The following is a 12998-nucleotide window of genomic DNA, read 5'->3' as shown; positions in this document are numbered from 1 at the left end:
GACTTATCTAGAAGGTTGGAGAAGGCTCATGCTTGGTTGTCATGCTTATCTTCTAGTTGTCTCTAGAGACACTCTAGATACATCTTAGAGGCCTTTAAATAGAGGCTCCTCTAGTGTGTTTGGAAGCGGAATGGAAGCCACAAGCTGAAGTAGAAGCTGAATGGAAGCTGCAAGTTACAAGCTCATATTCTTCTTCATACTCATATATTTTCTATATGCTTATATGCTTCTTCTAGCACTTCTAGTCACTTGGGGAAATCTCGGTTAGCTTGGATCTTGGAAGGAATGCGAATGATGAAGAAGGAAAGGATTTTCTATGGACTTCTGAGGCATGAGGAATTAGCATCAGTGTCCAGGTGCACTCGTGATAGTCTCATATTCTCTTTGCACTATTTCCCTTCTTGTCTTCATCATGTCTATTTTATGTGTCTGAATACTCTTGTGTTAGAATCTACAATAGAATTGGTATCTAGATATTATGTTGGTTGATTAGAAAATATTAGGAAACCCTAGATCCAATTAAAGAGACAATAGATCTAAACGGGGTGGGTTCGAATTAGAATTAAATTGAGAATGATGATTTCAAATTTATAATTAGACCTATTGGATGGAATTAATGGAAAACAATTATTTAAAAAGAAAAAATACTTATTTAGAAAAGTTCTTTAAATCTAAGTATGCACTTTCTCTTGTAAATCTGCATATAAATAAATACATATATCTGTATTTTAAATATGGTGTTGATTGATAGATTTTTTTGTATATATATATATAAACATACATGTACGTATATACATATATACATATATGTATATATATTTGTGTAAAGTCGAAATGGAAAACTTTATTTATCAAATCCGAATCGCATTTAAAATGTGAATCGCAAAATGTTATAACAACAAAATATATACATATATCTTTTGGGCGGGCGGGGTTTTAACCACCGCACCCCCCATTCCCTTTTACTTTAGACCGTATGAAACGCAGGCTCTACGTGATCGCAGGGTACCTGCGTCATCGTAGGGTTCCTGCGATCCGCAGAGTACCTGCGGTCCGTATCTTTCATCGGCCGGCGCGATTATAAATCGCATTTAATTTGTTTTAAATTTTATATATATATAAAGTTATATCATTTATTAAAGTATAAAAATTGTTTGATATGTTATTTTATATATATATATATATATATATTAATATTTGTTATTATTTTTATTTTAAATGGTGAATAAGGAACATCAATTTAATAATAGTTCATTTGCCATTAAATTAAATGGAAAACTGAGTTGCTTGAACTTATTGGGGAATTTGGGTTATGGAGAATTTGTAATTAAATTATTAATTCAAATGAGTTGGAATATAGTTGTTTAATGGAGTTGATTTTAAATTAAGAGACGTTATCAGAATCTAATAATTAGTTTATTTAAAATCAAAGTTCATTAATAAGATAAAGATTACGGGTTGATATATCAAATTATTTAATGTAATAATTTTAATTGGATCAATCAACCTTGGATATTGGATAATGATATTGAGTGATCATTTGGAATATTAATGCCTCAGAATAGAGTCTTCTCGCTTGAAATAATTGAGCTGATAATATAGTTGACTTTTAATATTGATTAATATTATTTAATATATATTAATTAATTGTGAGATGATAATTTTTAGGTTGATTTAAAGACTCTAAAAGGTATTGGATTAAGATTGAATTATTATGTTATTGGTTAATACGTTTGAATTATTAAATAACCTATTGATATACCTTAATGGTGTTAAGAGTTAGTTAAATATTAACCAATGAAGCTTTGAAAGGTTTCTTTAAGACCGGTTATCTATAGTTTTGATGAGTTATTATTTATTAATGTTTGGAGATTATTTAATCAATTGATGTTCATTGAGTTGATATTATAACTATGATATTAACAATTAAAATTGTGCAATAAAGTTTTATTTGAAAAGATTAATGATAATACGAATTTGTCAAGGGAATGTTGGTATTCTTTGAAAGATGACGAATGTGGTCATATAGAATTATTATTAAGATTTTCAATTATTATTATTGAATTATTAATATGATCATTTGAGTATTGAATTATAGTTGACTTTAAACTTACAGAATTCTAGTTAGTTATTAGTCAACTGATATTAATTGGAACGTTGCCTTGGATATGTAATTATTAATTAAATTAATTAGAATTAATTAGATTTAATTAATAATCAAGTTATGTGATAATGTTGCTAATATCTATTCCTCTAGCAAAGTTGTGAAGCATTTACATTGAAGTTGATAAGTTTTATGACTCGAATTAAGACCTTAGATATTATATGGTTGTCAACAGTGATAACGATTGAATTAAAAGGCTTAAATTTTAATAATATTTAATTTAGTCTTAATTAAGAATTATTAGAATGATAATAGGTCATGGATGGTGTGCCTATGTTAATTGATGGATTTAATTGATCATTCTGATTAAGTTAAGATATCTTATTCAAAGAATGATAATTTGGTTTTCTTATAATTCAACGAATAATAAATCCTTGTTTTATGTGAAAAGTTGAAATAACATTTAGGAAGAGTTATTCAATTAGAATATGGATCATGGTTAAAATAGAGGACAATTTAATTAAAGGTCAATGATGATCAGTTCAATGAGAAAATGATTATCCTCAAGTTATTCTTAGGATATTGCTATCAGGGAACAATTGGGTTGAGTTGTAGGTCAAATGATGAAACTTAGACATTTGAAGTATACTTGAAAATGGAAACTCAACTATGAGATAGTAGCAAAACCAAAACATGTGTTTGCATCGTGTATTCTATATGCTTCTTGTTTTGGGTTTTTGGGTTATCTAGTGATGACCAATCCTAGGTTGTTACCAGAGGCTCGGGGGTTATGAGATGTGTTGGCATGTTGATCTTTTTGGTCTCGATCTTTATAAGCACAAGCATGGTTATGTGATCGTATGATCTATGAAATGTTTGTATTTGTTCATCAGTCTTCATGTGTGAAGCTGAGATGTATGTGTATGAGATACCTGAGCTAATCATTTTTGAGTCATCGATCAGTTATCCTTGGATTATTTTCTAGTCACCATGATGGGACTATCATGTGGATTTATTTTTGATGATGTCATGTTGTGACATGTTTGACTCAACCATTTTGGAGTCTTCGATCAGTATGAATTTGAGATATTCTTGGTTGCTTGTTGAGAACCAATGGATGTGATGATATATTTTGGTTATTGAGAACCAATGGATTATTTATGATTATCAGTGATGCCTTCAGTTGCTAATAGAGAACTGTTGTGGTCATGATTTTCTATGGATGTTGCTTATGGAGATTTGATGCTTTTATGCATATTTGATGATTTTATCATGGATATTTGATGATTCTTATTGTGGATATTTGATGATTCTTTTTATGGATTATCTTTTGGATTTTCTTTACAGTCGCTTGTACAGGACTGTGGTGATTTATGATTCCATGAGCATTAGGGTAGGTAATCTATTTGTAGTGTCGGGAAGTGGCTTGCAATGGGGGCCGGGGCCCTAAGAGGCTGCCAGGGTAACTCATTGTAAGTTTGGATAATAAGTGATAACATTTACACACTAAATGGGGATTAAATGAACCTAAGAAGATAATTGTTTTGGATGTTCTCGCCCATGCCTTGAGCACTTGTATAGGCTAGGATGGGAGTAGTGAGATGCATGGTTGCAACCATTGCATTCCATAGTATGCCTCGTTAGTATGAGAAGATACTAGTGGCCGCATGAGATTTGTATGGACCCGTGGAGTTTAGCTAACTTCCAGGGTAACTTGTACGAGATAAATGCAATGACACTTTTTTGCTTGCAGAGTAGGTTTCCTACATGTCATTGTGTGCCTCTGGGAATTAGATGTCAATTTTGTGTCGGATGGAACCTTTGAGTTAGCATACTTTTAGGATTCTTAGACTTATAGAGATTTGTGTTATGTGATTTTGATATCCTGTTTGGGACTTGAGATTATCTCCTCAGCATGGTGGGAGTGGACCATTCAGGTTCCACGCGATCGGGTGGTAGTGTTTTATCACTCTTATCATTTGAGATCCGTCTGAGACACCGTGGCTGGAGCATTCTTGGTTGGTATTTATCTTCATTATGTTCTTGGATCATTATGATAGATGATATACCTTATGATGGATGTATTTACTGGTATGTTCTTGTGTTGATGGTTTGCATATGCTAGATGATGATATCTTATGCTTTACTTTTCATGTTAGTAGGATGTTTTTTAGGAGTGACATTCCTACTATGTTTATAACCGATGATCTCTTCGGTGCTTTGGAATGTTACGCACGGAGGGATGGCTAGGATCCATGATGGTCTAATGATGCTATTTACGGTTGGGAGGAACCGTGCACTTAGTTAGATATGTTTGTAATATATGGTTATCTTTTATGATGGATGTATATATCTTTGTGATGATGATGTATCATGTATGATATGTGGTTTCATTTATATTATTGCATCATGGATTAATATTGGATGATGATGTACTTTATTTACATGGATGTTTATTCTTTTAAGTTTTTCATACCTTGTAACATGTATAGTGGATGAGTGAGCAATCTAAAAAGTACACTTGTACATTGTTTAAGTACATTGGATGCATCATTTCTATTTCCATAAGGATGTGATGTTAGATGGATAGTTATGATTAGAAGTAATTCAACGTTAAGGGATCTTTAAAGAATGTAATCTGTTATGTTATTTTCAATTGGATGTTGCTATTGCTTCCGCTATCATGTAAATGTTATGAATGGTTTTATCTTTCATGTTTAAAAAAAAAAAATTGTTTGGCAAACTTAGTGAAATTCTTTGGATCTCTTGGCGGGGCATTTCTTAGCCTTAATGTGTTAAATTTAATTAACACATGATTCTCCATTTATTTCTTGTTTTAAATAAATTTTATTTATTTAAATCTTTCATTTCTTATTAATTTCTTCTAGACCTAAATTAAATTAAATTAAATTTAATTTAATTTAATTTTTATCCTAATTTTTATTCAAACCACCTAGAAGTATGTGCATTCACATGAGTTTGCATTTCTTTTTAAGCACATGGTGTCTACAACTTGAGAACTTTCTACACACATGTGCCACCTCATCATTTTATCCTCCCAACCAGGGGTATGAGATAAGGAGATAGGGTGTTTAATCCTTATCCTTATCCTTACCCTTACCCTTATCCTTATCCTTATCTTCTAGACACCCTCTAGATGTTTCCTGAGAGTCTTTAAATAGAAGCCTTGTCTCAAGCATGGTACACATAGAGAGGATTATTGGATTGCATCGATACGCCGTCACGTTGAGTATAGAGTCACCACATTGAAAACTTGCATTATAGGTACGTTTCATATGGAGTTCATAGGCTGCATTTTAGTGATTTGATAGTTGATAAGATTTACATTTCGTATTGCATTTTAGTTTTTGTGGTGCATGCATATTTAGTTTACATTCTAGTTTAGCTTTCATTCTAGTTATAGCTTACATCTTGCATATTCAGCTTACATTCTAGCTTTAGTTTTCATTTTAGCTTGCATCTCTAGATAGTTTTCATAATTTCATAGAATACCTTTGAGTGTGACTTCCTCCATAGTCATATCTTGAAAGTATTCTCCTTTTCATATAGTCTAGGATCATATTGCACATTCATCTTTGCACTCACACTCACATTTGCACTTCCACACAAGGGATTTACTTATTTGTTGTGTTTGTGAGAGCATACCAAACATACCCTCCATCAAGGATACACCAACAATGGTTACACATAGTTGCCCTTGTCGAGTATTAGAGGTGGTTGGAATTTTGGTTTGTTGGTTGCTTTTGTCCATACAGGTGGCCATCATACTTCGTCTTTCTTATTTATTTCCATTTCTCCCATTTTCGAACTTCCTTCTAAGAGAGTTAAAAACCTAAAAACATCTTTTTCTCGTGACATTAGACCTTACATCCATAAGCAAACACCTTATTCTAATCACATTCTTTTATTTGGGACCACAAGTCAGTCTCCAAATACCAAACAACCTATTAATGTCCTATCTTGCCTATAAGATCATATTTGACTATCTTTGGTGAGAGAAGGATACTGAAGTCTTACTTATTTGGGACCACAAGTCAGTCTCCAAATAGTACATGATCCATTTGGTGTCTTATCTTGCCTACAAGATCATATTTGACTATCTTTGGTAAGAAAAGGATACTATTAACTCTCAATATCATTTTGTTTGCTAAACCTCTTCCAAGTCAAGATCAATGCACCCCTTCATCCAAATTTCATGATCCTTCTCCATCTCGTGATCCTATTATTCCTCATGATCCCTCTCATAATCCTACTCCTTCACATGATCCTATCACACCTATTCATTCTCCTCATGAACCCTATACACCTAGACTCGCATCTTACATTGAGAATACTAAGTATCCCCTTAAAAAAAAAATTCCTCAAGATGTTGGTACACCTTCCACTTTTTCCAATTTCAAAACTCTTCCTTCCACACCTAAAACTCTTCCTCCTTCATCTTCCAAGTCCATTTTAGGTCCTTATAGTCCATCCATTCTAGGTTCTTATAGTCCGTCCATTCTAGTTCCGTAACATGTATAGTGGATGATTGAGCAATCTAAAATGTACACTTGTATATGGTTTAAGAACATTGGATGTATCCTTGTTATTTCATTGTTAAGGATGTAATGTTAGATGAGTAAGTTATGATTAGAAGTAATTCAACGTTAAGGGAATGTGTGCTGGAAAAATGTGCAAATTGCTGGAAGCTTAAGGAATCAAACTAATCTAAAAGAAATTCACAAAAGCAACCAACAAACCAAAATTCCAACCACGTCTAATACTCAACAAGGGCAGCTATGTGTAACCATTGTTGGTGTATCCTTGATCGAGGGTATGTTTGGTATGCTCTCACAAACACAACAAATAAGTAAATCCCTTGTGTGGAAATGCAAATGTGAGTGTGAGTGCAAAGATGAATGTGCAATATGATCCTAGACTATATGAAAAGGAGAATACTTTCAAGATATGACTATGGAGGAAGTCTCACTCAAAGGTATTCTATGAAATTATGAAAACTATCTAGAGATGCAAGCTAAAATGAAAACTAAAGCTAGAATGTAAACTGAATATGCAAGATGTAAGCTATAAATAGAATGAAAGCTAAACTAGAATGTAAACTAAATATGCATGCACCAAAAAAGCTAAAATGCAATACAAAATGTAAATCTTATCAACTATCAAATCACTAAAATTCAGCCTATGAACTCCATATGAAACGTACCTATAATGCAAGTTTTCAATGTGGTGACTCTAGACTCAACGTGATGGTGTATCGATGCAATCCAATAATCCTCTCTATGTGATGGATACTAGGTTGGAAGACTTGTGAAGGAAGTGGAAAGATCTTCATTGGCACACTCCTTGAAAGGTGGTGGAAAGGAGTAAATTATTAAGGATGTGTGGGAGAAAGTTGGAATTTTGGGATATAGGGACCCAAAATGGATGAAGGAAATGATAGAGTTGGGATGGTGGATTTAGGTGTATAAGGACCTAAAATGGATTTGGAAGATGGAGGTTGAGAGAATTTATGAAGGAGGGAGACCTTTGGATTAGCATTGGATGTCATTTGGAATCTTTCTTTGAGATTCATTGCTACATTAAGCAGCTTTGGTATCCACATAACTTTTGCACTTTTGATTTTTAGCCTTTGTGGTATTTTGATTGCATTTTGGATCTGATTTTTCTTTTCTTGGACATGTCGCTTAAATGGGACATGTTGATCCTTGCGCTCTTGTGGATTCATGACTTTGTTTTCTTTTTCTTTGGCACCCAATTTACTTCCATTGGCCATGGTATGGGTGCATGAAGGTAAATATGATGAAGAGTTTATGGAAGGTGAACGTTGGAAGGAATTCAAGGATGTGCGCCTTTGTTGATCTTTATTAGGACTATGAGGGGATAAATTGGAAAACGTGGATATGGTAGAAGGATGTATATAAGGACCTAATATGGAAGGGAGGGAAGAAAAGTTTGATGATGGAATATAAGGACCTAGAATGGATGGACTATAAGAACCTAGAATGGATGTACTATAAGGACCTAAAATGGACTTGGAAGATGAAGGAGGAAGAGTTTTATGTGTGGAAGGAAGAGTTTTGGAATTGGAAAAAGTGGAAGGTGTACCAACATCTTGAGGAATTATTTTTTCAAGGGGACACTTAATATTCTGAACGCAAGATGCGAGTCTAGGTGTATAGGGTTCATGAGGAGATTGGATAGGTGTGATAGGATCATGTGAAGGAGTAGGATTATGAAATTTGGATGAAGGGGTGCATTGATCTTGACTTGGAAGAGGATCATTGAGTGGAACGAGTGGATTGTGAGATGGAATAAGTTCATGAGATGGAATGGAGGGAGTGGAGCTATGAGATAGAGTACTTTGATCTTGACATGAAAGAATATCATATAGCTCAAGGAGTGGATCATGAAATGGACTAGAATCATATGAGGACGTGGAAGGAATGGAATTTTGTGGTGAAAGAAGATCATACAGCATGGTAAGTGGATCATCACATGTGAGCGTGGAGGAAATGGAATCATGAGATGGAGTAGTTTGATCTTGACATGGAGGAGTATTAGTGAATGGAGTGGAAGAAACTTTTTCATAAAGAGGAATATCTATGGATGCTAATGGTGGAGATGGAATGGAATCGGTAATGTTTGTGGTAGGTGTAATGTCTTGATCTTGATTAGGAGGGGAATCATAAGATGGACTAGGAGGGATGGATGAATGTTGAGGGATAGTGGAATGAAGGGATGGAGAAGTGCTCAGATCTAGAGGAAAAAAATCATGCTTTGAAGGAAGATCTTGAGACGGAACTGGAGGTGTGGCTTTAGGTGATTGGCTCACATTATGCTGAATATTTAATCTAGCCAAAAGTGATGTAAAATACCCCTGACGAGGTGGAGATGACATTGTTGTAGGCTTAGGAGATGATTTTTTTGGAGTATTAGGGGATGATGTAGTTGGAGGACTAAGATTTTGTGGAGGTGGAATTATGGATAAAGGATTTGGATTAGGTTCATAATAAGGGGAATTACATGGAGGATTAAGATTGAATGGGACATGAGAACTACTACCTTTGATATATGAGAGAAAAATTTTCATTTCTTCCATTTGCTTGATAAGGGTTTTTACGTCTGAGGCATTGTGTGGGCCAGGAATGGAATTGTATGGAGGGATATGAGAGCTAGAAAATGAAGGACATATAGCAAAGAAAATGACCTTTTCCTGCGGACTTAGTTTGTTCAAGAGTGTGTTCTTTAGTTCCTCAACTTCTGTGGCGAGGTCATTTATGATGGAGGAATTGTATTGGCTATGGATGGAATTGTCTATAGATGAAGGATAAGGAGATGGATTTCCCTTGTCAAAGGTAGGAGAATGATGAACATGAGATAGATTAGAATTGAAGTTTTGAGAAGGAATTTGATATGGAGGAAGTACGAGACCATGTTGTCGTGCAATATTGTCAATCATTGAAAGGAGCAGATTTGAATCCATGGATGCAAGATGAAAAGTGATGAATAGATTTGAAGAGGGAATACGAACTTGAAACTTAGGAGCTTTGTGATGATTGGACTTTGATTTGATTTGATTTCAAATTGATTGCACTTGATATGATTCGATTTAATTGAATTTGAATTGATTTGATATTGATTTGGTTTGAATTTGGATTGGATGAGGGTTCAATTTGATTTGATTAGAACCCTATGATAGTGCAAACAAAGTGAATGTTTGATTTGAAGGAAAATCCAATGATAAGACAATGCTCCTATGTCCGAAGTAGAATATGTGATGTCAAATTGAAATAGAAGAAGACGCGTATTTGACCTTTTCCTGCGAACTTAGTTTGTCCAAGAGTGTATTCTTTGGTTCCTCAACTTTTGTGGAGAGGTCATTTATGATGGAGGAATTGTATTGGCTATGGATGGAATGGTCTACAGATGAAGGATAAGGAGATAGATTTCCCTTGTCAAAGGTAGGAGAATGATGAATATGAGACAAATTAGAATTGAAGTGTTGAGAAGGAATTTGATATGGAGGAAGTACGAGACCATGTTGTCGTGCAATATTGGAAATCATTGAAATAAGCAGATTTAGATCCATGGATGCAAGATGAAAAGTGATGAATAGATTTGAAGAGGGAATGTGAACTTGGAATTAGGAGCTTTGTGCTGATTGGACTTTAATTTGATTTGATTTGAATTTGATTGCACTTGATATAATTTGATTTGATTGAATTTGAATTGATTTGGTATTGATTTAGTTTGGATTTGGATTGGATGAGGGTTCGATTTGATTTGATAAGACCCTATGATAGTGAAAACAAAGTGAATGTTTGATTTGAAGGAAAATCCAATGATAAGACAATGCTCCTATGTCTGAAGCAGAATATGTGATGTCAGATTGCAATAGAAGAAGACGTGAATGAAGTTTTTGAAAGATTGATTATAACTTGGATGACTAAATTTGACAAGGGATTGGATTAGAAGAATGCTGATTTGAAAGATCAAATTAAGAATGCATGATGAGCTTGACTAGGGCCAAGATTATGCAAACCTCAAACTATGAACATAGCAATGGAGTGAATGTTTGGTATGCTCTTAGGAACACAACAAATGGATGAATCTCTTGGATGTATGAATGGAAATGGAATATATACCTAGACTAGATGATGTGAGAAATCAAAATGATAGAATGATGATGTAATAATAAGAAATTCTAATGGACCTTGAATGATTCCTAACCCAACCAGTACCAGGCCATTCTTCTCGTAGTGTCTCTCATGGTTGTGTCAAATGCTTGAGACAAGATGTCTATTTAAAGTGGATGGAGGAAGCATCTAGAATGTGCTTAGAAATCACTAAGAGATAAGAATAGGGATTGACAACTAAGCACAGGAGATAAGGATAAGAATCGACAACTAAGCACCTTATCTCACATTCTAGATAGATGGATAAGACTGACATGTGTGTAGAAGATTCCTAAGGTATAGACAACATGTGCTTAAAAAGAAATGCAAACTCATGTGAATGCACATACTTCTAGGCAGTTTGAATAAAGATTAAATTAAATAAAATTTAATTTAATCAAGGTCTAGAAGAATCAATGGGAATATGGAGGATTTTAAATATATAAAATTTATTTTTAAAAAAAGGAATATATGGAGAATCATGTGCTAATTTAAAATTAACACATTAGAGCTAGGAAGTATTTAAATTAAATTTAAATACTTAGGTGAAAATGAACCTATTTAATTAAAATAATTTAATTAAATAAGTAGAAGAATATGACCAGTATTAATTAGATTAATAAAGTTTGGGTGTGTGTGTGTGTGTGTGTGTGTGTGTGATGATAGTACCAATGGGGGTTTCCTTCTAATTTTTATGTCATGAACCAGATATGCCACATAGTGGCCAAGTACTTTCATTTAGATAGTCAATTATGTTTTGTTTTAATTGAAATAGTATATATATTTTTAAAATGTAAAGTAAATAAATTTGAGAACTTATTTAAAATATTTTTATAATTAGTTATGAAATTTAATTTAGATAAGATTATATGTAAATTAGAATTATGTTTAAATTTAGTGTTCGGTTAGACTAGGTTGAATGTGTAGGTTACAATTCAATCAGAAATAGAATTTCTAATTTTAATTTCTATGCAAACTTATTTATAGTAATAAAGATTGAGATAAGTAAATTAATATAATTATAATATTTATATTATAAAGATTATAATTAATTTATTAAAAAAGTTATAAAACAAGGACATACTCTTTCATCTTTTGTTTAATAACTATGGTCAATTTTTGAAAATAATATTACATTTCCCAATTCCTAAAATCCATCTACAACACCTCAGGTCTACAAACCAATCATAGCATAGAAAAATATATTTTAAAATTTGAAACTTAAATAAGATGCATGTAAAATTTAGAATAATAAAACAAATTTGAAAAATAAAAAAAAACTTAATTTTAACTGGTTGAAATGGTTGTTTTTTTATTACTAATTAACAAAGTAATCTAAAATTTGTCACAATAGTACCATGCCTATGACATGTACTAATATCATCAAAGTAGACTTTAACTCTTAATGATCAAAATGATGGTACAACTTAGCCATCACAACATAAAAGTGTGAATTATTTATATATTAAACATCTTATTTCTACAACACATTCACCTCATTTTATTAACTTAATATGGCTACCTAACTAATTTATGAGTGGATAAGATATTTCATTTAGTGGTAGTGAAATTAAACTTTGAACAAGTGGTTTGTTGCAAAAGAAAGGAGGAGGAGATTCCTAATAATGATGTCGCAAGATCAAAGTGGAGAAAATTGTTGTCCATCTAATGTGTCCCAATTACTATAGTGGTGATGGGAGCTTCACCTACGTCAACAAACCCCAAAAAAATCACTTTCTCGTTGACATGGACCATCAAGTTGGCAAAGGAGATCTTCCACATGAAATTATTTAGTATGAAAAAATCAACATTTGGTATAATAAGTCACACTAGGGTGGATGCCACACTAGCAATGTTGAAGCACATGTCAAACTCCACGCTACTATGGGCTTGGGTGATGTTCATTTTGTGTCCCACATCATTGAATATATTGACAAGAGAGTTATATATTAAGGTGGAGAGTTGTGTGTAATGGACCAAAGTGTATTCTAGATAAGCCTGATAAATCTTGGAAAAAACTTATTCATATCATATGGACTAAATGCATAGCTACCTACTCATGAAATATAGTGCTAACATTACTATGCATAACTATTTATTAAACCATGAATATTTGAGAAAAATATATTGAATATAATAGATTAGTTAGTAAAGATTCCTAAAATTATATACATATTTTAATTTATGTGCTATGATAA

This window comes from Cupressus sempervirens, chromosome 11 (assembly GCF_028749045.1).
Source record: "Cupressus sempervirens isolate cs-2001-9-10 chromosome 11, ASM2874904v1, whole genome shotgun sequence".
Lineage (NCBI taxonomy): Eukaryota > Viridiplantae > Streptophyta > Pinopsida > Cupressales > Cupressaceae > Cupressus > Cupressus sempervirens.
The sequence above is the reverse complement of the archived record's forward strand: the minus strand, read 5'-3'. Positions refer to the sequence as shown.